Genomic DNA, 26,139 nt, shown 5'->3' with positions numbered 1-26,139 from the left:
GGCAGTATGGTCCAAAATGCATTGATGCTTTAGGCTAACATTACATATATTGGGTCTAGGTAGGTGCACAAGTAACCAGCAAAGACAATTCATCAAAGGGCGTATTACCAAAGCCAGAGAAATGGCAGCGATTGCTCAAGGGAACGGTAATTAAACAAAGCAGAATACCTGTCAGAGACCTTGACCTCCTCGAGGAGGGCTCTATTTACCTGATACACCACGGGGCACGTTCAGCCACCACATTCATTTGTACGCAGGCAATTTTCCTGGAACTCAAGAGCACACCATCACTGAAGCTACTCTTGCAAAGACCCTGGAGGAACGAGCTATACATTCATATCCCTAGGTCATAAATCTGAAGCTAAGGAAGGGCTGGGGTTGCGAGGAAATAAGGTTGCAAATCTAGTGGTATGTTTTGCTTCTTTTAAAGAGCGATAAGGAACATAAATCTGCTTGTCTGTTATGTTTGATCTCCCCCACATCGGGCTTACTACAGAAAGGCATCAATTCAGTAATAATTAGTAGTTAAAAACACAGATTATGTTGACTAAAAATGTAAGAATAAAATGGTAGCTGTGGTTCTTAACATCTAAAATACCTATCTCTATTCTTTCCTTTGACAGTAGCACTCAGTCACCACGTGACTGAGCTATCTTGCCAGCTACTTGCAGACAACAGCTACAAAAGGGGGATTAGAACCTGAATTTAAAACTGAAAAAATAGCATCTCAGAAAAGTTTGTTTCTACCTATATACTGAAGAAAGTAGATGTCATTGAAATTGATTCAAAGTCTTTAACTCCACTGGTTCATTCCCAAATCACCACCAAAATTGCTGATCCAAGAAAAGCACGTTTCCAGAGAGAACCAAGTCATTAACGTGTCTGATGGCCACAGACTGAAGTGTTTGCTGTTGTACTGTGTGAGACAGGCATTGCAGGCAAAAACACAACTCAGTTTACAACTGTGTACGGTGAATATGCTTTCCTATCAGATTTCAGAGGGAAAGAGAACAACCCCAAAGGGCAAAAAACATGTCACTGAAAGAGAGCTACTTTGCACTCCTTGGTTCATAGAGGAACTGCACAGATCAGCTGCTGCATCCACACTTTTTTTTTTTAATCATCATTGAAGTGAATTATTGGGAAAAAACAGTTGTTGCCAACCTCCCCACCTCTACTGTGAATTTGTAGGGGTTTATTTCAAGATTTATCACCATCCAGGAGTGGGAGGGAGCTGCACACCAGAAAGCAGATGCTTAACAAAAGCTACTTTATGTTCTGGTTATGCTAGTGGAAGAGAGACATCAAAATGATCCAACTCAACCTGTAATATCAATTTTGCTTTCCAAGATAATTCTGACATCTGTGTGACATGTTAAGTCATACAAACTTGGCCCCAACTCACTCATATTTTGGGACAACACTAGCTTCTTGAAGTTGTGATGATGAAGTGAACAGAACTCAGAACCCTTTTTTCCTTTTTTAAAGTTTTGGGTTTTGTTCTTTCTTTTTAAGAAAGGTAAAAGAAAGTGCCTACAGTTAAAAGTACAAAATAAATTCATAGGAAATAATTAAGTTGCATATCTGGAAAAGCTTCCTGACAGGAAAATAAATGAGGCTAGCTCAGCAGTGGAAGGCTCTATGCTCTGAAGATTTAACACTGTTTTCAGAACACTCACGTACAGAATAGGAAATACAATCTTCCTGAGAGAACGATGCTCTAGAAAACAGTTATCAATATACACATAATTACCATATGCAGATTACAGAAAACAAGATTAAGTTATATATGTTATGGCTACAGGAGCAATATGTAAACAGTTTTTCAAGTGCTTTGTATAACATGTCAAACTATTCATTACAATAAGCATAAGTCATCCAAGACTAATGTTCTTGACTCTACAAAATGACAGTAAAGATGACATGTACGCTTTCAGCACTAACCTACAATACAATGTAGATCCACATATTCTAAACTTTCCACATATTTCATAATAAAGAAGCCATAAATATTTCTTCTTTCCAAACTCTCAGATGATTCTGCAGATTCTAAATACAGTTCAGGCTCAAGAATCAGTAAAAAAAAAGCATTAAAAGATTACCTTGATTGCTTGATCAATAAACCAACCGGCTTCCCCAGAGGTTTGTTACCAAGTTTTCACTGAGAAAAGAACTTCCACTTTGCAAATGGAATTCTCTCTCATTCACATGCACATGTTACTTCTCTTCTACCCGCCTCTCTCAAATTAAAAGCCCAGGAATAGGACAGAATATACCATTAAATCAAAACTCCTAGGTATGCAATGAATATTGCATGGTTGTTAACACACTACTTATTCTAGAAACATATTTATTTCTCTTCTCAGGAATTCATTTGCAATACCAAGCTGTTTCTTTTTCCTTAAAAAAATAATAATTTTACAACTGTATATAAATTTAGGTAGCTATCTGTTACACAATAAAAACCTCCCACGTTTCTCAATATGTTCATTATAGTGCATGGACTATAATAGTTGACTGCCTGACTTAAAATCATCATTTATCTTTCTGTACATGGCTGCCTGAAACTACTCATTTTAGAGAGAATTACCCCCCCAAGATACTTATCCACCAAGTAAAGATTATTTCCTGCTCTCTGAAGTGATACCCTGTTAGTGGCGCGATGAATTAATGAATGAAGGGAATGACCAAAAGCATGTTGTTACACAGCTTCAGGACAACTGTTTCATTACATTGTAGGATGGCAGCAGTCTGTCACAAATTACTTAGGAAACCTACTAGGCTTAATGAGCTACTAAAACCTGAAAGGTCATTTTCATATCTCACACTATGTACTGTGCATCACCTGACATCAGGCAGAGGGTTGTAACAGAATGTTAAATCTAGTGGACTGACGCTTATGCATGTAAATCCATTTTGTGGGGTTTTTTCCTCTTTTAAAAAACGAAGCAAAAAAAACAGAGAGAACAGAACATTGCGTGAACTACCATTGTTTGCATCAGGCATTTGCAATTTAGCTTAGAGAAAGCTCCAGAAGATAGTGAACTGCCTTTCTCCTAAATTATGTTCCACACTTGGCGAAGAGAAAAGCAATTGCAAAATCCTTTTTCATTTCCTTTTTATGACTATCAATTGCCAAATTTGGGGATAACAATTGAATTAACATTACTGCCTCAGATGACGCCCACAAATCACTGTAGCACACTGCTCACTGAAAGATAGGGATGAGAAAGAGGAAGAAAAAAAGGCAAAATAAGCACTCCTTACAAAATCCTAACCTATCCCTGCAGCTCTCCGTTCCCACAATGCACGAACCCCCAGCTATTTGGTCCCATAGGAAGATGCACAGAAATGCTGCTCTCAACTCTCCCCTTCTAATCCAATTTAAAGCAGGCAAGCGGGAGTTGACAATTCATTTTATATTAATTCCTACTGCAAAGTCAGGAATTTCCATAAGGTAACACTTCACCCATCGCTGAGTACAGCTGCATGGAAAACCTGCCTCTCCTCCTGCAGCAATGCCCATATTTAAAATTTTTAGCACAGATTTGCAAGTTGGATGGACTTCGACAGGTTATGTCTTTCTATATGTACTTTGAATTTTTCGCTTTTAATATACATGCTAGCGAACAGCAAAATCCAAAGTGAATTGTTGGCATTTTTATTATTTTCAGCACATAAAAAGCCAAAGCAAAAGAAAAATAACCATGTTATTGAATTTATATTTCCATTTCCAATCAGTTTCACTATATTTTATACATTTGGTAGATGTTTTTCCTTCTAAGTTTCTCCAGCTTTCCCAGGAATAAAATGATTTGTGTCAACATAAATAGCATCAAGCTGTCCATTATGCAGAGTACAAATTAATTTATCTCTGATCTTATAGCACAAGTTTACTCTGTTATGAAAATACGTTATACACCTATACTGTCCTGTCTTCCACAACTGGAAACCGAATGCAATTACAGCATCTTCCATTCTCGTGACCATCTCTGTCTGAATAATAAGGCATACGAATGCACTGGCAAAGAAGAACTATCTATTAGTAGTCTATACAACACTTGCTTCAGACAAGTTGTCAGCTTTAAGAAAAAAAATAGCTAAATAATCAAGTAAAGAAACAATTAAAAAAAAAAAAGGAAATCCAACACTGACAATTCTGTATATTTTTTTTCAGTTTTGCCTTTGAACCTTTGGCAAAAGGTGAACAGAATTAGAGGTGTCCTTCTAGTCCAGTGAGGAATGAAGATAAACTAGCAGCTTCCACACCCTAGAAGGCAAGAGAAGGTAAGTAAAAGCCCTTTCTGAATTGCAAATGAGGACTGCACATCTTAAAAAGGGGGTGCTCTGATAAACAAAGAACCTCACAAATTTTGGAGAACAGTGTCTACTAAAAGGTGGGGTGAACATCAGAAGCTACTAACGTATAATTTATTTACTATTAAAACTTTCTAACGCTTGGAATGCTCAAAATTGACAGCCTAGTAAAGACGACAGCTGGATGCCAGCTCTAGCAGGAACACTTCTCTGTGCAGATAACAGCAAGTCAAACCACAACCTCTCCCATTTAATCTTGTAGCACCTAAGGAGAAATTTACAGGCGTGGGAAAGCCCAGGTTCCACCCAGCGACAGGTTGTTCCTATTCCTTCCCGCACACCTCCAAAGGCGGGGAGTGTCTGTGTGTGTCTTTGGGAACCGTGCTGCTTCTCACCTCTGCTACCATCCCTCCTCCTGAGCTTGTGGAGCTGTACAAGTTACAGTACGCCAACACTACTTCTGTTTGTTTTGGTTTGTCGTGGTTTTATTTTTAAGTAGCTGGGGTGTACTTATCTGCCATGCCTGAAATCCAGCGTCTTTCCTACCCCATTTCTCCTCACCCCAAATTTTCATCTTGACAATTTTCTTGAAAATTGGCACTATGTATGCTACCCAAAATTGCAAACTGAGCCTGAGACAAAGTTACATACGGCATATCAATCCTCACAGAGCTCCGAAGGAGAAGTGCAAGCTGAAGGCAGGAAGTCTGAAGAGGCATGTGACCGTCAGTCTGCACGCGTACGTCTTGAGCAGCAGTCAGCTGTAACCACAGCATCTTTGAAAGCAGGACTCCCATTTCATTCCTGAGCACATGTTTCTTGAAACTAAATGACATTTTTTTTCTAGCCTCTCATTTAAGAGAGGAAATAGGTTATAAGAACTAGACAGCATATGTCAATCCATTTTTTGTATTATCAGTTATGAAAAGTACTGTAGTATATGCAAAACTATTATATTTACCAGTTATCCCTCTGCTGAAACTAAACCTATAGTATTTCTACTGTCTCAACACATATTGCCATCTCTGTAATCTGTTTTATGTTTTTCCACTTTTTGCTGTTTTATCTCCAAGCCCATCTCTCCCCACAGACACCATTTTACTTGAACCATAATTCACGCCATGGCCACTCCAGTAATGATGCACTTCAAAACTGTTTCTGAATATGTCTTTCCACTAGTCAGCATTCAGCTATCCCTGCTGCTCTCGGGCATTCTTGCCCTCTGAACAACATTAACCTCCAGTCACTGGATGTCTCAGGAGGCATTTCATTGACTTTGTGAGAATTTGCATACAATCAAGTGTCTGCTCTGAAAAAGTAACAGAAAATAAATGGTGTTATTAGTAAGACAGCACTAAACGAAACATATATGAGTAAGGACAAATTAACAAAGTATGGCAGAAAACTTCTCTTCAGAAGTGCAGGTACCAAAAGCATATCCACCTGCAATAACTCATGCCGTAATAAATAAGTTAAGTGGAAAGAACCAGTCCCCAAAGTTGCCAACACTTGAAAATTCAGCTCGACTCAACACGTACAGGTGAGTTTGCCCCAGTGCTTCCACATCCTCTAACTCAGCAGGACTGGGAGCCGAGAGTCACAGTTGTCTCTAACGGGGGAAAAGCTGAGCTTTCCCTGTGACAGTGTACCTACCTACCAACTCGACCATCAGTAAGATTAATGCTAAAAATAAAACACAGCGCTGCGATGTACGACTACTAGCACAATAAACCCACCACCAGAAGCAGTAAATTGACTCCGTGGACCCATGAGGGCTGTAGCTACTGCTGGTGTAGTGCTGTATTTTAACAGTTGTCCCATCTCACATCCCTCAGAGTACTGCAAAGGGTTTTAAGTACCAATTTCACACAGGATGGTAAGAAAAGAGATAAATCTTGTACCGCTAGCAACCATTTAAACAATGGATCCTCTCATGATAGAGCATTCAGCAATATCTGAAGTATTATTTTAATGTTGTTCTGCAAAGAGGTGCAATCATTTAAGAAATCAACCTGAGAAGATTAGTAGAACATTTTCAAAGTAAAGACTACGTGAAAGTAAACGTGAACCAAATCAACTTACAAGTGGAAGTGATCGCGTTTGGTTGTGGCAGACACCAGAACCAAGTGTTCACTCACAACTACCAAATCTTACATTTACTGGGAAACCTTCAAAACTTGAAAGTTTCTAGACAGACTGAACTAATTTCTTTGGACTCGAGCAAGATTTGTATGAGCAGTTGGGTGGGAAAAAGTAAAATTCCCTCGAATCTATTAAATTCCCTCTTAATCGCTCTGAATAGTGTACTGGAGACACAGTCATCCTCACAAGCCACAACAAGGAACTGCCTTCAAGCCAGGAGACTCAAGTTCTCCTCCAATTCTCTTCACTCTCCCGTAAGATGGGAGCAACAGACTTGTGGAGAACTCTGGTTATTTTTAATGCAGCAAGTCACCATCATTCACTTAACAGTCCGGTTGTTTTAGCTGCCCAGAAAGCATGTCCCTACACACCACACACAGACAACGTGCTTAGACCTATGGTCCCATCAGAAACCCCTACCTGGGGAAACGTTTCTAAGCTCAGGGTCTACAAGTCATGAATTCTCATGTTACCTTCATTTCGGCATTGCGCAGAAAAGATAAGTCACAATCAAGGCCTCTCTCAATGAAGAAAAAAATACATTAAGTGTCTCAGGATACCAATTGGAGGATTTCATACATTGTTTGGCTATTATTAGAGTGATATTTTGCTTAGCAGATCAGAGGATATAATCATCAGATGATGCAGCCATGATTTGCAAAGCACTATTAAGGACTAATGAGATAAACAAGTTAAAATTTACATTTTGCTCCACTGATAAGGTTCATTGGCACACTTATCTCCAACACCATGGTTTGAATACTAAACCCACTTAATAACGCCTAGTAAAGCTTATTATAATGCTGGTTATTACAGTTTAACACCGCTCAAGCAGCATATTAGAATCGCATCCCTTAGAATTACTGGAGCTCTGAAGTCAAGTGTTGGGATCTGGAAATAAACACCTGTACAGCTAACGCTGTGAGAAAGCACTAGCCTTCTGGGCCTTTCTCCTGACCCTTCCAAAAGCCCAAAGCCACAGTCTAAGAACTCAACAGGCAGACAAACATTGCTTGTTGCTGTGATTTCAACAGTGTGTGCCCATTTTACTGCAGTAACAGTAAGGATTAAATAGCAAGTATTTTTGTATCTGCAATGCATTATGTTACACTTGGTTTATACTCTCTAATCCCTAACACCAAAAGCAAAGCACTGAGGTACTGGCAAAATTAACAACAGAAGTTTGGAGACCGTATTTGTCTTTTACTCACCTTTTTCACCATATTCTGTCAAAAGCACACACAGTACTATAAAACAGCCACCACTTACTGAAAAGGACACTGAAAGTATAATTTAGGCCTTACACTACTCTGTATATTTTTATGCCACATCTATCTAACGTGAGCACTTAAATGGGCAACAACACAAGAGCACGAGGGTGATAACATTCCTTCCATTTTAATCTCCACAGCACATCTGCCCTGTGACAGCAATGGAAAGAAGGCAAGACAGGGGATAATTAAGTGCCATCTATCTATGGATCAACAGTAACCAGTGTCAGGACTCGCTTGTGCCAGTTCAAAAGGAGATGTTTAAGAGACACAGTTCCTCTGGGAAGCCACCATCCTAACCCAAGAACGGGACCACGAGGAGAGCCATGGAAGGTAAGGGATGGCACAGCATCCACCATTATCTTTTCAAAGCAAAATGCACAAAAGGAATGACAGCCAAAACAATAAGAACACTACAGATGAAACAACTCCACTTCTTATTTGTAAGGTAATATTCAAAAGCAAATATTCATTATGCTCGTGAAAGGCACTGCAGAGCTATCAGAATGTTTTCTTCTGTGGAGAAAAGTGAAAAGGCATTTAAGAGTGTGACAATAAAAGAAACTAGCTGAGCAAATCATGTGTGAAGCATTAAACGCAACTGCTTTTTGGAACACGCTTTTGTTCCTTTTCAATTTATCACCTGCTTTAAACATTCAGCTTGTAATACAATCCATTCCACTTCCTCCAGCCTGGCTTTAAAATACAGGCATGCCATATTTCAGCAGTACATGCAAAGAAATGCAGCAGAGCTCAGAAACACAAGGTTAGGCACAGGGCTTGACATAAAGCATTCCTCTGCACCTACAGGCATCCCCAGGTAGGCACCGGCGTGTACCCAACTCCTTGCTGCAGCCAGGCACTGAAAGTGAGAAGGGGGCACTTCAGAGCTAGGCTCCTTTCCCCACATGCAGGAACATCTCCTTCCAACAGATGTGAACAGCTCTAGTGCTGCGTAACAGCCAGGCCAGAGGAGCTCCACCACTCTTCCAGCTACTGGCAGCTTAAATTGTGTCAGAAGAACAACCCGTGCACCTCACGTCGCTCTTATGGCACGCACCAGGTCCTGAAGCCGAGCGTTGGTAAAGGCTGGGCACTCAGAGGATCCCTCCCGACAACCTGTCTCGAAAATAAGATACTTGTGACTTCGGAAGTGCAGAGCCTTCAAGCCTCTTTCTCTAAGGGAAAACCCTGCCAGCCTGATCCCACAGGAGTTCCCCTCTCTACACAGTTTTTTCCCATAGGGGAGAAAATGCCTCTGTAGTCTTTTTCCTTCAATACATTACAGAAGACATAGCTTCTCCCAAGCTAGTTTACGCGTATGGATTGTTTACTAAAATAATAATCAGAGAAGCTGCTCCAATTACTCTTTCAGCTATGCTAATACTTGGTAGGTATTCTAAATCTAAATGCTTCAATATCTCCCTGCATCTATAAACAACAAATGTATCTAAAGCATATTGTATTTTTAAAAGGGAGACAGCCAGCAGCAGAGTATTCCCACAGGCAGCCTTGTCAGGAAAAGATATAAGTTGTAAATAATTAATTTTCCTAGGTTAACTTGAATTCCAGACTAACATTTGTGAGTCACAATGCCGTGGAAAGGCAACTACCAGTTCTAGTTTGTATTCCTGTCCAGTCAGATTTACCTTATGTACAAGCACTGACAGCAAGAGTTTCACCATCTTGGAGAGGGGAAAAATAAAAAACGTTTATGCAAGTCCATCAAAGACTCTTCTGTGAAATAAAAAGAACTCAGAAGTCTGTGCTCAGCTACTGCTGCAGGTTTGTTTTATTATTACTTCCAATTAGCGGGCCAAACACAGATACGTGCTGAGCACCGATTTCAGATTTCAGCACGCAGAGCCCTCCAGTATCACCTACCCTTTCTTGCAGAGCTACAAATGATTAAAGGTGTAATTCACTGTTTACTGAGCCTTTTCCCCTCTACATTACAGATGTTTGGCATGAAGGTTGGGGACAATTCTAAACAAAGGGGTGTGTGCATTGCAGCTAACTCCTCCTTTCAACACTGGTCATAAGTTTAGCAGTTCAACAAGTAAAGCTGCAAAAACATTACATAAAATACCATGATATTATAGGCTTACATTCAGTATTAGATAACACCTGTGGTTTGAAGTGACTGAAGTTTTAAATGGACAGTCGACTGATAAATCATGATGCCATACCCCACTTAAAAAAAATAAAACAAAAAATACATTCATAGAATGATACAACTCTTTTACTCACTCCTATTTGCTGCCTCAGAAGTGCTGGCAGCTCATTACTCATACAATCAGGAACAAACTGGCCTTCAGGACTAAACTTTATTGAAGGTAGTTGCTTTTCTCTGGAAATGGTCCACAAAATGGACAAGAAAACCATCAACCACATAAGAGATATAAACTTTATTAACATATTGCTTACATCAATTTTCTATCAAAGGAGAGATTTTTTTTTTTTTTTTTGAGTAGCTCTCTATCTGTTGGTACCCATAAAAGTGACAGAAGAGCCCTTCACGCTTAGCTGTGCTTTCAAGCCACAGAACCAGATCCAATGCCCCAGGGAAATTCGTCTTCCGGGTCTGATTTTAAGTTCTTGTGCTTCTAGAATTGCCGTGACTCTGTGACCGAGAGCAAAGTTAATGGACCTCAGGATCCTATTTCCATTTATTTCAGTTAGCTGAATTTTTAGAGGATCAGAATACAGTTATATATTTCTTTATCATGGTTGTAATACAGCTTGATTATAAAGAAACAGGAGAAATGTTCTGCTCTGTACTTTACAATCAATAGATTATGTAGCTCAGTCAAAGAGCAGAAGGAATTACGAAAAAAGAAAGTAATCTTTAAACTATTAGTATTTTCAGAACAACTTTTCTTCCAGGTACACAGATTCCCACCTTCCAAATACAGCTAATAATGTCAGAGGCCCTGAGATTCATATGGTCAGAATGAATAATATTTACATTAAGCAAATGTATTGCCATAGTAACATAGACAACATCGAGCTATCTACCTGCCACAGCTCACTAAATTATTTAGCATGCCAATACTACAGTGACACTGTGTAAATGATCACATTCATTAGGAGGGGAGTAGGTGTTGAAAAACTAGATGTTAGACAGCTAGATTTGTGGCCATGAAAACAACAGCATGAGTGCAGAAGACAGAAGCAAAGAAGACGACCGCAGCCTGTAGCAAAACAACGCGCCCCGAAATGTTTCATTTAAGAAGCATGCAAAGCAGGGCAAAACATAGTCCCACTTACGGGATGTAATGCTGATCAGACATAATGGCCAGCACAAAATGCAATATTAATTATTTTCTGCATTACATTTTCAGGTTAATCATTGTATTAAATTAAGGTGCATCTTCCATTCCTAAAAGAGCGTTCTGTGCTGTGGAATTATGAGAGCCAGTGCGCATGAAATAGTGCACGTGAAGCAGCAGTAACTACGAGACGCTCTCAGAAATCTGTAGCTCTTCAATAGTCAACACATTTACAGTGAGCAGAGAGGTGCGGTATTCCAGCTGACAGCCTGCCCCGCACTCCCAAGAGGCAGATGATGGCAGGGATGACAGTGCTTTGTGGCTATCCTCAACCCAAGCTAAAGCAGTTTGGAAAACCCCAGCATCTCCTGCACTCTGGGTATTTCCCCTCATCATATGCAAGGACAGAATCAGTGACAGAACAGTAAAAAGAAGGGACAGATCGGGTCAGCTCTTGTGACCAGGTAGATTTCTTCCTGAGCTTTGGCAGCTGTAGCCCTTTCTTTTGTTCAGCACAAATCACATATTCATCTCTCTCTTTGAACTCAAAATAACCTAGAAAAAAAAAAAACTAAGCCTCATCACACAAAGATCCAGGCACAAACCTAATCCAGCCCAGCTCTAACCAACTCCTTTGCTCCTGATCTTTTTGATTCTTCACAGGCTCCACTTAAAGAATTTTCAATGCAAGAGAAAGCTCTGAATAATTCCTTCTACTATTTTTTCCTTGTTGTTTTATGGAAAATAAATCTGGCATACACCCTTCTCCACCCTCATGCTTGCATTATTACTCACTTGCATGGAAATGCCACCGAGTAAGTCTTACTTAAAGACATTTTTATAGTACTAGCCATAATCATAGCCAACCTAAAGATGATAGATTATTATAACAGAGACTCAGGTAGAATTTGGTCTTGAGAGACCAGCTTTTCAAAATATTGCTGTGTTTGGGCCATGCTACTCCCCAGTGAGACGCCTGCTTAAATAACAAGTGTGCTTTCTTAAGTTATTTTAAATAAGAATTATTCAAGAACTGACTTGAACCTCTGCAGGAGAATTGGAAAAGAGTACGGAAAGCAGCAACACAGTTGGAAAGCAGTTTTAGAAAGTGGCCTTATGGAATCTATTGATAAAATCCCGATTCCCTTCCTCTCCCTACAAAGTATTTCAGAGGCTCAGAATATATTCCATACTGTGAAGCAGTGCAACAAATTCTTGTTTCTGATCAAGTCTAACAATGAACTCACTGTCACATGAAAGAAATCCTCCCTAAATGTTCCATCTGCATAGCCTCAATCTTTCCTTCCATTACCAGCTGAATCTCATTTCTGAGATAAAATAGTCAAAGATACTCCCACCAAAGTAATTCTAAGATTTCCTTTCTGCCAAATAGAAGATAAAAATAAATAAGGTTTCCTTCTGCTTGTCAAAGATCCCCTCTCCTGCTGGAATCTGCTATAGGAACATAGGAATGTTTCTAAGCAACTTGAGCATCCAGCTGAAGTGGCTGGGGTAAGTCTTCGACAATGCAAGGTAAGAAGCACTCAGCACCTAGGAGAGGTATCCTAACGCTAACCTCAAATCCCACTGAGGCTGAATTTTCTCCTGCAACTTCTGTCTTTCAAGTTTACACCTGAAAGCACTAGACAACTAAGTCCTGCTACACAAACCACAATCAATTCTAATCATAAAAAACATCTTTTACTTTCAAGCCAACAGTGAGTAGATAAACCCAAAAAGTAACTGCAGTCCACAGGGATACTGACTTAACTTTATTAGATTTGGCTCAGCACTGCTAATACTGGATCCAAATTGTCTCCTCCAGAAAAAAAAACATTCAAGTAACAGCAACAAAACCCGCTTTACTCCAACACAAGGGTTTTACAAATCAGACGTGGTACTGCTCCCAAACGAAGTCCGTACTTTTCCACAGTGCTGTACTCTGCTCTAACAAGTCTTCCCAGAAACAAACATCAGCAAGCGTGATAGAGCAGCTTTACACAAAGATCAGCTCCGAGCCAGCAGAACAAGGGCTAATAGCGACCGCAGGTGAAGCTGAGCTGTCTTCAGGCAGAACGGCTGCCTCAGTACAGAGCTTCCCAGAGCTTCCTCTTCCAGGAACACGTGTTCACAGTGGCTCCACACAGAGCCAGCAACCCTTTATTAATTTTGGCTCTGTTTCCTGCAAAACTGCTTGTACCATTACCAGGGACAAACTCACGTTGGAAACATTCAAGACGGATTTTCTGGAGCGCTGAGCCGCACCATGCCAGCTCTAGTGTACCTAAACTATTTTTGGATCTGCAGCATAGACAGCCCCCCATACAGATAATCCAGCCACATATAATTGTGAGTTGACTTTACATGTTTACGTTCAACATGAATTACAAATATTTTGCACAGTACAAATCATGAAATTCTATAACCAAACATAAACCCTACTGCACAATAGGCAACATATCCTTTTGGCTTTCCCAGTGATCAGATACAACAACTAAGTCAGTACAAAGAGTACCAGGTTCAGAAGAACAGCAAAATTTGTATCACTTAGAAGTATCGCTTATCTGTAAAAGACAACCTTGGAACAAAATGCTTTTGTTGTATAATAGATGGCTCAAAATAGATAACTTATTTTTTGGTGACTGTATGTACACAAGAAAATTTGACCCACTACAATGGTTTTTGCATCCAGATTGCAAATAGACCTATCATGCACATCCCCGGGTAAATTAAGTTGGACAGCTAAGAATTCATAACGGTACCCAATTTTAATTTCTGGATGACCAAACCTGTTCTGTGTCAGCAAGACAAATTTAGGGCTGCAGTGCATTACCAAGTACTCCTCTCCTACAGTTACACATGCATGCGTGTGTGTATATATGCTAAGTGCAACACACCTGAACAGTTCAGAAAGTATCCTGAGAAAAAGAACAAAGGTCAAAACAGAGTATTTCCCTGGCTCAGTTAAATTTAAAAGTTGGACTAAAGCACGTATAGGAACTGAATGGCAGCTCTACAGCAGTTTCCCACATTAAGGTTAACAAGCAGCAAGTAGGCTAGCTGACAAGGATATAATTGGCATTAAAGGCAGCAGCAGCACATCTAATTTCCAGTGCTACAGTTATTATCTCAAGGGTGCTTTGTTAACATTGACTGTACAAATAGAATATCTTACATCAGTGTTTTTACTTTCAGCATATTCAAGAATCCTGTGGCGCAATATGTCATTATCTCATACATTATTTTGATATGGGACTTAGTTTCACCCAGTGTGATGCATCCTGTTTACTTCAATGCCAACTTGATTCCCCTTTCTCAAAGTCGAATAGAAAAACTGTAAAAGGTTCATACTTATATTACTGTTGTCCTTCCTTCCTGGGTTCCCCTCCAGACCCAGTTTTTCAAGGCACAAAAAGTAACACATTCAAACATTAACTGCTCCAAAGCCCTTCAACCTGGAAAGTCAAAAAAAACAGAGACCACATGCTTAACATTGTCATCAAACTAATGTGGAGCCTCACTGCTCGCAGAGGTGAAATGTTTAAATGCCATGCTAGACCAAAGCCAACTCAGCGCTTTGCAGGACCGAGCCCCAAAAGAACAAGAAGCTGGGAAGAAAGAATCAAACCCAAGCCTTCTATGCAGTATGAAAGAACATGAACTGACGCAGGGTTAGCCTATATTTGATTGCAGTGTAGTTTGTTTGGTTTTATTCACTCATGTATCGGCAAGCCAAATTGGGCTCAGATAGGTCCTTGGACGTGGGGAGCTGCAGAGACTTTATGCTTAGTGGTTCCAAATCCACAAGGTGAAGTCAGAGCCAACAGGCAGAGCAAACCCCAAAACCAAGTATTTTTCATCCTCTTCTCTGTGTCTGAGTCCTCCAACTGCTTGATTTTAATGAAAGCACCAAAACTGCAGTTATGGAGATCACTTTGCCAAAGAACCATGTCACATCAGGCAAAAGAGGTAAGAGCTGATAGAGAGGGTTGTGTTTGTTTCTGAGGTGTTGTGGTGCCTAACTAAATGCTACTTGCATGAACATCCTAAGCGTTCAGATCAATCATCAAAGTCCACAGGAAACAACCAGTGCAAATATCTCCAGTTATACTGGGGTGTGGGGGCTGTTTTATATTTAATACCCAAGAAAAACTCCTTCTGCTGTCCTCCTCAGCCAGGATGGGAACAGAACCTTTTGTACGGGAAAACACATTTAGCCAACAGCCTCTCTCACACTGGCAGCTGCTTTTATACGTAGCAGGGAGACTGAAGAGGCAGAGCAAAGCTGAGCAGTATCAGCTCAAGGCCAGGTCTTTAAAAGGAAGCAAGTATCTTCTCACTGTGCGTACCGCCACAACTCCCCAGGGCAATGAACTATGTCCCCTTCCCTCCCATCCTGCCTCCGCAGTGGAAAGGCATCTGTGATATGTTCTCTGACTGCCAGCAGCTTCCAGTCCTGACTCACTGAACAGCACTGCCGCCGACGTACTCTGCACATAACTCAGATCCTCTCTTCTAAGTCAGGATTTCTGCGTATCTGCATGCTCTTTCCACAATTCCCAGAGCAATGATCAGGCCAATTTTCCTGCAATAATTCCTGTATATCTAGAATAATGCTTTCAATTGTTCAATCATTTGGTGTCAGCCCGCTTCCTGCAGACAACCTGCCATATCGCTGAAGGTACTATGTGAATTATAAAAGAAAATAGGGAAATAGAGATGGGTAAAATTAAAGAGGTGCATAAAGGACTAGTCCAAGCAGAAATAAGTTCATTTTTTCCACCCAATTCCATTTAACATCATTCCTGCAGAACAGCATTTCATTTATCAGAAAAGCATAAATGGGAAGGAGATGGAAATAGCAGAACTGAATTAAACAAAATGAAGGTGTTGGTGGTTTTTTTTCAGACAAAAAAAGGATGGGAAAAATAAAGAAAAACTACAGGTGGAAAAGAGAAGATAGATTGCTCTCATTTGTATTGACAAACCACTAATCAACCTCTTCTGTACTGTACAGTAGTGCTTAAAAAAACAAACAACCTACTTCCACCACCAACCACACATATACATACCGGTACATGTACAAGCCAATATGTTTTGCTGTTAGGAGTCAAGTTGCTGCACAAATGACTTAATATGGAGGCAGATTTACTGTACAGGTCTTTCTAAATTCATGGTCAAATCCTACCTGCACCATATATAAAGCACGTGAAACTTGCACATAAAAGTGACAGTTTCAGATGTAGGCACCTGCAATAAAAACTGTACAACAACATACATACTAAATAAATCTTATGCCATTTATTTCCTTATTTTTAAAAGTAAAAACATGAAAAAACAGAAGAAAAAAAACAGACGTGGGCTTACTTTACTATGCATTATTAAAATGCAAAGCACAGTAGCTTGTTAATTTTTCACTTGAAGTAACTGCATAACTTGTTTGGAAAATTATTCAGCAGAAAATATGTTCTAAAAACTCCACCCATTTCATTTCACCTTTCATCTTCTATCACCTACAAGTCAGGCTTCTATATGCAGTTTAATGAAAAGTAAAGTGCACAAATCCTTGAAGCCCAGATACAGAAGGAATGTGCTGTGAGCATCTGAGGTTCAGAACATCCCTTCTGAATTTGTCTTACTACAACAGATAAATATTTCGCCCCCCCCCCCAGTCATCACAGGAAGCTCAGAGAAGAAGCATGCAATCCCTTTCTATACATAATTGAGATATAAAGAAACGTTAGTATAAACATAGTATCTCAGAAGTTACTTTTAATCACACTAGAAACAAAATCCCAGCTTTCTATAAGTCAAGAAACATTTTCAATCTTCTTCACATGTGTCCATGACAAGCATCATGGAGATAGATGGTGATAGATGAATGGCAATAGAATGATGATAGATTAAAAATAATGACAGATTCAGGAGTACGAGATGCTTTGAAGAGTACCTGAAATATAAACATAAGTGTAGGAACAAGAAAATAATTACCCATAAGACAACAGACTTCCCCAGGCACAGATTGATTTTCTGTGGACCCTCCCACTATTGAATGTGCAAGAATCAGGGTTGGGAAAGAATGCCAAGTCAGACTTGAGATAAATCAAAAATTCAACCACAACAGATGTGCATTTACCTAACCATGTTCTCCTGGCTCCCACAAAAGAGGTCTTCCAAAATTTCTTAACATCTAGGTCTGTAGCTGACGCTTGCTTACGGAGTCTAGGAGATGTGAAATGTGCATGCTAACCTCCTGTAAAAAAGGGGTGACTGGAAGATGAGAAATTTGGCTACTCTTTATATAAAATGCTAAACACCCTCCTGGGTAGCAATTTGGAGGGACTGAAGTTACCACCTAGCCACTTGCACAGGTGACTTCTTTTTCTTTGCTGCCTCCACTCAGGCTATGAGCATGTGAGGAGAGGGCAGGCAATGGCAACAGCTTATTCCTGACTTAGGTGAGTGGGAATTCTGCTCATAGGGATCAGCCATTCCAGCTGCTCCCCCACAGATAATTTTAAGACAATTATTCCATATTATGAAACGCACACTGCTTTTGTATGCTACTATAGCATTCTACGAGGTTCAAGAAAGAGGACATACTATAGTTTAAAAAAGAGATAAACAGGAAAAAAAAAAATCACAACACAAACACTCTGTAATTTAATAGGAAGGCTTCTCCATTAGCTGTAACCATGAGCTAAGTAATTAGAAGCAGCCCTGCAGCTGGTTTGACTCCAGCTTAGTAGAAGACCTCCCCTATTCTGGAATGAGTTGTTTGCTATCTGCTTTCCACTGTTCATGAAGCACCCTCGGGGTAAGCTGCACAGCACTCAGCAGCAGTCCCCACACAAGGTCTGATGACATCTCTATATTCTGGCCATTTCCCACACTGAAGTTGGCCTTGCCCAGTTTCATAATCTCTTTAACACAACAGCTACTGGTAAGATGTGGAGGAATCACAAGAGGTGCTAGGAAATTAGCCATTGACAGAACTGAATTTTAATCTAATGAGATAAAACAAGATTCCAGTTAGAGGCCAATACTGTTCAACATCTCGTTAATGAGTGCAGTACCAGAGTGCACTCCCATGCTGGTTTGTGGAAATTACAGAAATGGGAGGAGTAGCTGATAGATTAGATAGCTGTGATACCGTTCACAGATCTCAGCAGGCAGAAGGAATGATCTGAGAGGACACTCACAAAGTTCAATATGCAAAGCCGTGCACCTGGGGAGGAATCGCTCCAGGCACAAGCACGCACTGGGGACTAACCAGCTAGAAAGCAGCCTGGCACAAGACGCAGAGACCTGGCAGACAACAGGCAGACCATAAACCAGCTACGTGTTCTTGCTGCGAGGCTGACACACAGCCATTGCTGCGTCCCTCTTGACCGGCAGCAGGAGGAGTAGGATTGCCAGCAGATCCAGGGCAGCTGGACAGGATGACCTCCAGAGGCGTTTGCCAGCCTCAGCTGTGCTGCTGTTCTGGGAAGAGACAGGAGAAGGAAGAAGAAAGGCCAGCACCATCGAGGCTCAGCTTCAATCCAAAAGCAAGAGACTCTCCTCATACCAGACATTTTGCTCATCTCTGACTACACCAGTTGCAAACGCAAACTGCTGTTGCTCTTATTAAAAGCTAATAAGACTACTAGCTACAAAAAATTATCTAATAGTGCTTGCACAGCAGTTTGGCTTATTTTATTTAGAACAGCAGAGCACTGCTCCACACACCACACCTCCAGTGCTCTAAGGCAGTACAACTGTGACTACCCTCTCAGCAGTCAGAAAAGCAGCAGAATGATACCAAACACCTTGAGACCAGGCCCCTTCGCTTCTCATCTGCAACCAGTCTGAAGAGGGCGTATTACACTGGAGAGAAAGAAAAAGGGAAACTGCTTCTAAAACTCTTGACCCTGGACTGCACCTCTAGAGAGGTGTCACATGAAGACATGCCTTGGCCAGACACAAAGCTCACATTGTTTCAGAACACTGAGGAACTTATTAGGGAAGCTAGTGGTAATATGGTAAATTAAACATGCTACGAGGGAACATACAAACTCAGTTCTCTTATTAGTAATATGCTAATCTATATATTCTAAAACAACGCTTGAAAATATAGAACATGCATTTACATGACTTGCTCAGTTCGTATTTCAGAAGACAGAAATAGATAAATTTCTATGCATCACTTCAGGAGATTTTCCAGAATACTTGCTTGTAAGATAGTCGTGCAAACAATCCAAACATTTCCATTATAAAAGAAAAACAAAACATTCATAAAAGAGCATCAATAACTGCTCAGGGCTTGCTGTTGGTTTTTGTTTGCCTTTTTTTTTTTTTCCTCCCCAGTTTCAGGAAAAGTCAGAAATTCTGAACAAGGTCATTCATGATACTGCTTCAGCTGCTGCCTTGCCTTTCAAAAGCACCAGACCAGTTTTTCTTGTTTCTTTTCCAAACGCAGTGGGACAATAGCTTCATCTCCCCGATTAACTACTGTGGGGCACTCAGCTCTAGGCAATTGGCTTACCCCGCACAAGCACTTATTACTACCCTCCTACTTGTTTATATTTCTCAAGACACAGCATATTAGATCTTCAACTGTAGTTGCTTTCTACATGTTCATTCCGCTGGGTTTGTCTCACTGGATTTCTTCAACTGTGTCTCATTAAAGTCTGATTATTTTTCCCCTCTGTATGCCATGTTGACTTGCAGCGACATTAACCAATGAAAGTAGAATCCAGCCCCACAGCCTTAAGATGTAAGAGACACCACAGCTTTCTAGGCTATGAATTTTAATGTTCAAATATTAACAGTTTGTCTTAATCTCAGTTCTACCCTTCTAGGACAAAACAGTTTAGAGAGAGTTTCTGGTGGAATTTTTACTAAAATGTATCTCCAAAGGATGAGATGAGCCAGTAAAACAACTCATGGTTCCCAAGAGAGCGAGGTCCTTCCCCTTGTGCCACATCCGTAGCACATTTGTTTTGTGCATGGAAGTGCACTTGGTCAATCCTGAGCTGATTCAGTTTACCAAACTATCAGAAGAAAACCCTGGAGAAAATAAAAATGGACAGTTTCCTGATCAGTGGGGCTGTGAAGCTCCCACCTCTGACAGAGGCTAGAGCACCTCTGCTGCTCCTGGGACTATTCCCTAATTTTTTATTACCATAGTTGTATATTTAGAGCCCTTCCAGAGTGGAATGCTGAGGATTTACACTTCCACACCCTTCCGTTTCTCACTGAGCCAGTCATTAAACACAGGTTAATTCTTCTGAAATAACATTACAAAAATTCAAATTTCTCAGCAGTAAACATTTCAACATGTTCAAAATGCCAGGAGACACTAGATCCCTGTTCACACTTCATTCAGAACTGACCAAATGCAAAAGAAATATTCCCTGGCCTGATACCCACTGTGTCCCTGGTAAGGGACACAAACTGATACAGGATATGTATGGAAATGTAACATAAAATGCTAGCAGAATTAGACACACAAAAAAAAAGAACTTACTGGCCAAGAGATACATTCCTAGGAATGTTCAGAGAAGCAAACATGTTCAGTATATCTAATAAAATAGTAAGAATTCCTTATTTTATTAAAATAAACTTTTCACATCCTTGACTCTTCTGGCACTGATAGAAGTCTCTTTCTTCAAATACCTCTTTCATGTTTTATTTCCCCGAGATTACTCCCCCGTAACCTTCAGCTCTGCTCTTGGACAATTCCAAGCTAGTAACACCCTTTGAGGCCAGCAGATTCTTCTGCAGACCCTCTAACACGCCCCAGGAAATTAACACCCAGAAATTAACGGTAGGTCTGTATATCTCCCCACACAGTCACAAAGAAGTCTAAGAGAGGATATAGAAACTTCCTCATCTATTCTATTCCATCCTCAAAGATCCTTGGTATGGAGGGAACTGATTCCAAAAGCACCTACCGTGACTCCAGTAGAAAGACTCCAGTACCCACCTTAAAATGCTATTTTCTGTTCAGCTGACACACCCTTGAAAGGGAGAACAGACTGATAAGGTTACAGCCTTCCCACAAGGGGAGAAGCAGAAAAGTAAGTTGCTCCTTTCAGGCAAATGCGTTTTTGAATTGCTTCTGTGATGACAGCTATCAGTGCCACCTACCTACCACATCAAAATAAAGTTTCAATCTTGCCATTCACAAATAGCAGAAAGTTATGCTGAAGTTTCTAAGCCATTTCCAGAACAGGAGTAGATATTTCAATTATTTTGGCTTTTGAAAGTTTTTTTCCATGTCGTGACCTTCATAACGCTTAGAACTGAAAGATCGCCTTGGCCATCAAGTCCAGTCAATTTATAATTTATAATCCCCTTGATAAATTAATCAAGCTCTAGATTTTTAATATTCTCTTACCTTCACTGAAGATACTATGGCATCTTCAAAGCAGTGAAATATTAGTCCGCACAGATTTTCTAGTATCATACCGTTGCCTACTTACTAGTATCACCCATAGAATCAGGGAACTGTCAGAGAGTTTTATGAGTTTTGCTTAAATGAGGAGACAAGTAATTGTAATCTTTAAAAATCGTACAGTAAGACAAATTTTCAAGTTACTGAATTCACAAGGAAAAGCTACATTACCACAGCCTCTTCAAAAGATTAATTTTCTTAGTTGCAGCTGGTTGCTCAAGGGTACACCTGAACAATTGGTTCATGAGGCTAAAATGAATGCTTCTCTCCAGCACATCCTACAACAACAGTACTCTGCTGCTAGACTGCTTGTGTACAAAAAGTTTATCTTGCATAGGCCACTTGAGAATTTACAACATTTACAACATTTTACCAATTAGGAATCTAATTTCAACACACGAGGGGAACAAACTCAACTCAAACAAAGGTTACAAGGACTTGAAAACAACCAGCAAAACTAGGAGTTACTAAATATCAACGTTTTGAGATTGAAAATTATTTTTAATTGTTACCTGTCTTCTCAGCGTAACTGGGTAGCCAGTAGGTGTGAAGAACAGCTATGAAGTGAAAGAAACACTACTGAAGAAAATCATTATTAACTGGTGATTACCAAGTTATTTTCCAGTATCCCTTTTTATATCTGGAGGATCAAAGAACTTCAGAAAGCAATCAAATTCTAATTATACAGTGATTAAACCTGACAAACATCAACTGTCTTGCACTGAAACAAAACATTTATACATTCCTTGGAATGTAAATTCAAATGTCAGAAAAGTAAATCCCAGAGCAGTACCACTCGAGTCAATGAGTTACACTAATTTTACCTGTGAGAATACAGATTTGGGTCAAAATTACAAAATCATTTTGAGTTAGCCTCATTCAGCAGTATGGTATTCATCAACTATTCCCCCATTAGCAAAAAGATTTCCTGCCTCTTCAATATAACATTCCTGTTCAAAGGGAGGCAAAAACCCCATATGTTTCACAAAAAAAACATCCATGCAAGCCAGTTTAAAGGTTTCAGAACCTGAGGCTGAAGCAGTCAGCTGCACACCTTCATAATATATGGAAATGGCCTACAACAAAGCAGCCTCTGTGTCAGACACACTGCTGCACTTCACTGGTAATGAAGACCAAGCTTTCAGATTGAATGGACATAAAAAGGATATTACAAGAAATCATTTTGCAAACTGCATGCTGCTTCTAGCAACTGGCGCCCCACAGGAATATATCATGTTTATCTAATCACTTCCATCTTCTCTTGGTTAAGATAAGCCACAGTTCATTTTAGTTAATAGAGCCACAGAAGTAGGATGAAACAAGTATTCTGCTTAGCCTGCATTTTGTAAACTTGCGCACGCATGTGCCAATGAAATCAAATTAATTTGATATTTTTTCGGCTTTGAACCTCATGCACTGCCAGCAAACCATGCTAATCTAATCTGGGTGGTAGAAAAAAAAGTCTTTCTCCAAAATTCCCTCTCAGTAATGTTATACTTACAATGTCCAAATCTTTGTTCTAAGGGGCTTACAATAAAAACAATACTTGATGTAAATTTTACATTTCAACTTAATATGAAATTAAGACACCAAATACTGCTTTCAAAAGCCCAACAGTATGTTTTAAGCAGGTGACATTAAATTTTCATTTAGACAATTCTATTTCTAGCAAAGCAGAGTTTAAAAACTTATTCCAGAATCCAGTGCCATAAATGACAATGTATACCCACAGCCCTGAAGCATACACTAAAGCAGAGGTGAAAAGTCCTTAAAAAAAAAATAAACAGAACATATTAAACGTGATTCAAATGTCTACAGCTTTGATCCTGCATTCTCCCCTCTCTGGATATCTCCATTTGCTGCCTCTGTTCCAGCACCAGTGTTAATTTGTGACTCAAACAATAGAACTCATTGTTACAGGCCACAGAAGGTACCAAAAGCATACATGATTTCTAAAAGTAATTAGTCAAATTCATTAAAAAAAAAAAAAAGAGAGAGAAGAAGAGAACTTAAAGAACAGAAGAACTATTGCTTTTGATTAAATAAGCACATGGCTAGAGATACTTCTACATGCTTGCACTATTCACTATTGCCCCCACGCACCTGTGACCCGAAAATACCACTGTGCTGAACTGATCTGTGACCCCCGCCAGTACAGATGCTGCTGAGCTCTCTGCTCAGTTGCAGGTATGAGTACACGCAGGTGGAACCCAAACCTGATCAACAGGAAAATGTGCTGAATTGCACGAACGCTATGCCCTCTCTGGTTTCACCTCAGAACACCACTCCTGAGACACTGCCCTGGGAGACCCAGCTCTGTGCTTGTGCAGCAAACCTTCCACCAGACCTCTGCCCCTTCTTTCCAGTGCCATAAACCCGTCACCTCCTGCTTAAGGACAGTTCAACCTAAAAAGCCACCCTGGTCCTGCACTGGTGTGTACAGAACGAATGCATTGAACAGCATTACCTCCACTGCTTGCCTGATAAACAAGAAGTTTGTCTGACAACAGCTCCAGAAAGGCTTCTCTGGTGTTTTTCTGTTCAGCCTGTTCAGATTCTCAGACTGCAGAAAGAAAATCAAAATCAAATCCACGTTTGGAAAAATGAAGTCAGCTCTACCTGAAAATTCTCTTTATTTAAAAAAATATGGATAAGCAAGAACAATGATGAATGGGAAAACATCATGTTAACTGAGCATCTGATCTTTAAAGATTTTTTTCATTTTTGTTATAGCATGACTTCTCCACGTAGTTTTCCAAAGCTGTCATCGCAATGGTTGTTCTTCTTCCAAAATAAACATAAAATTACTAAATCACTATGTTTACAATTCTCACTTGCATTATGAAAATCAGACACACACTTTTTTTTTTTTGGAATATCATTAAAAGCTCTTCATTTCTAGGTCTGAACTTCGCAGATCTCAACTGCTCAAAATGACCACAAATTCCCTTAGTGCTGCTTCGAACTTACAAAAACTCCTTAATTCAAAGTGGTCACCAATTTCCTTTGGTTTAGTCCCAAGCACAATTTCCACTAAGTTAGTACCAAAATAAAGCCAATCCTGGAAAGATAACTACTTATTACTTCTATTTCAATATGACCGAAGTTGAGAAAAATAGCTGTTGCTACTACCAGAAACCTAGTCTTACTTTTCCATTTCATCTTGCCAGTGTCCTGTCCCGCCTATCATTACACACCGCTACCTTCACTGTACTGTGCATAAACTCTTCAGGACAAAATAATGGACTTACCTAATTAGACTTGAGACACGAGTAATGTCAAATAAGTCAAGATGGTTGGACAAAACATTCTTTTTGACACACCCTGAAACTCCGGAATGAATAGCCCTGATTACGTGATACACACACAAGTTTTTTTTCCTTGTTTGTCTTGAACTGAGAAAGAGTGTGTGCCTTACACATTACTAAAGTAATGCACACGCCTTTATGCTTCTCCCAGCTTCCAGATAAACGCATCCTTCATGGACCTATCCCTCAGCACCACAGTAAGAGCAAATTCATACACTGGGTTATAGTGATGGAAGATAAAAAATAAGAACTATTTAAATCATTTATAGCACATCGTTGGCTCCTAAAAAAGGCCATACCAAGTAGCCTGCAAATAGGAATCCTATGAAAGTGTAAAATCTAAGTTATGTATTAGCTCTTTTCTATTAACATTTTGTGAAGCTCAAGGCAGTTTAAAAATTACCTACATCAGTAAAACAGAATCTTCACCTGTAACACTCATTTCACATAACTGTTAAAAAACAAATTTTTCACTGGATTGCTGCAATGATCCAATTCACTGCTGGAAGAAAATACTCCCTCCCCACAAGGCTAAATCTTCATAAATTTTCTACCTTTTTTTTTTTTTTTTTTTTAAATCAGAACTCAAAGCCTTACAAATCTTTCACCAGGAAAAAAAGGAAAAAACAAACTGGAAGAATTTAGCTGAAAGGAAGCTTTATCCTAATATCCTGCATACAAACTAAGTAACTTTAAAGGTGTTTTAAGTGTTTTGTGTCTTTTCCATTCTGAAATTCCAACCTGGACTTAGGAAAGATTTCCTTAAAGAAGTTTACTTGAAAACAAAAATACATGGAAACACTCATTTCAAATGCATTAATATTTTCTGATTATCAACTGGTACTGAAACCTTTATCATGGATACACTTAAACTAGACACTCAAGCTCTTAAGTTAATGAAAAAAAGATTCCAATTTCTTGCTATCGTTAGCTAAACCAGGAAGAACTCAAACATATTAGTATAACTGATGACTTGAGCCAACACAGTAGGAACTACAGCAAGTTCATATTAGTTCTAGTCACTCTCTACCATCAGTGACTGTGTTGCCTGCTCATAAACCTAACTAGATTTTAAGTCAGGTAAGGAAGAAACAAGTCACTGAAAGCTCTATGCCTGCTATAAATGAATTTACAGAATGAGACTGGAATACACTCTAAACAGGTTTTGGTCCTTTGTTTTCTATCAGGAAAACCGACTGGCCTCAATTCTAACAATGACAGCCCACTCGGAGAACAACTCTTACCTACAGCAACTGATTGAGAAACAGTCACTTCGGAAATCAAGAGCTTCCATACAGCCACAAAGACATAGATTAGCTGCAGCTCAGTCCATGTAAAAGTTGACACTCCTTCCATTTTGGAGGTAGTGCCATCTGTGCTGGGAACAC

General features: G+C 39.7%; 1 protein-coding gene across 13 annotated transcripts in view; it reads right to left on the bottom strand.

Annotated features, from left to right (window-relative positions):
- The window catches only part of FHIP1A (FHF complex subunit HOOK interacting protein 1A), a 95,845-nt gene that overhangs the window by 53,685 nt on the left and 16,021 nt on the right, over positions 1-26,139 (bottom strand). For 2 of the 13 annotated variants that reach the window (XM_066996732.1, XM_066996734.1), the window contains one exon: positions 23,911-24,006. The exons of 9 other annotated variants lie outside the window; for them this stretch is intronic. The gene's annotated coding sequence lies outside the window, so the exon portion shown is untranslated. 2 more of the 13 variants (XM_048071737.2, XM_048071732.2) reach the window with 2 other exon arrangements.

The sequence above is a fragment of the Anser cygnoides genome, chromosome 4, assembly GCF_040182565.1.
Source record: "Anser cygnoides isolate HZ-2024a breed goose chromosome 4, Taihu_goose_T2T_genome, whole genome shotgun sequence".
Classification (NCBI taxonomy): domain Eukaryota; kingdom Metazoa; phylum Chordata; class Aves; order Anseriformes; family Anatidae; genus Anser; species Anser cygnoides.
This window is presented reverse-complemented; position numbering and strand designations above follow the sequence as displayed.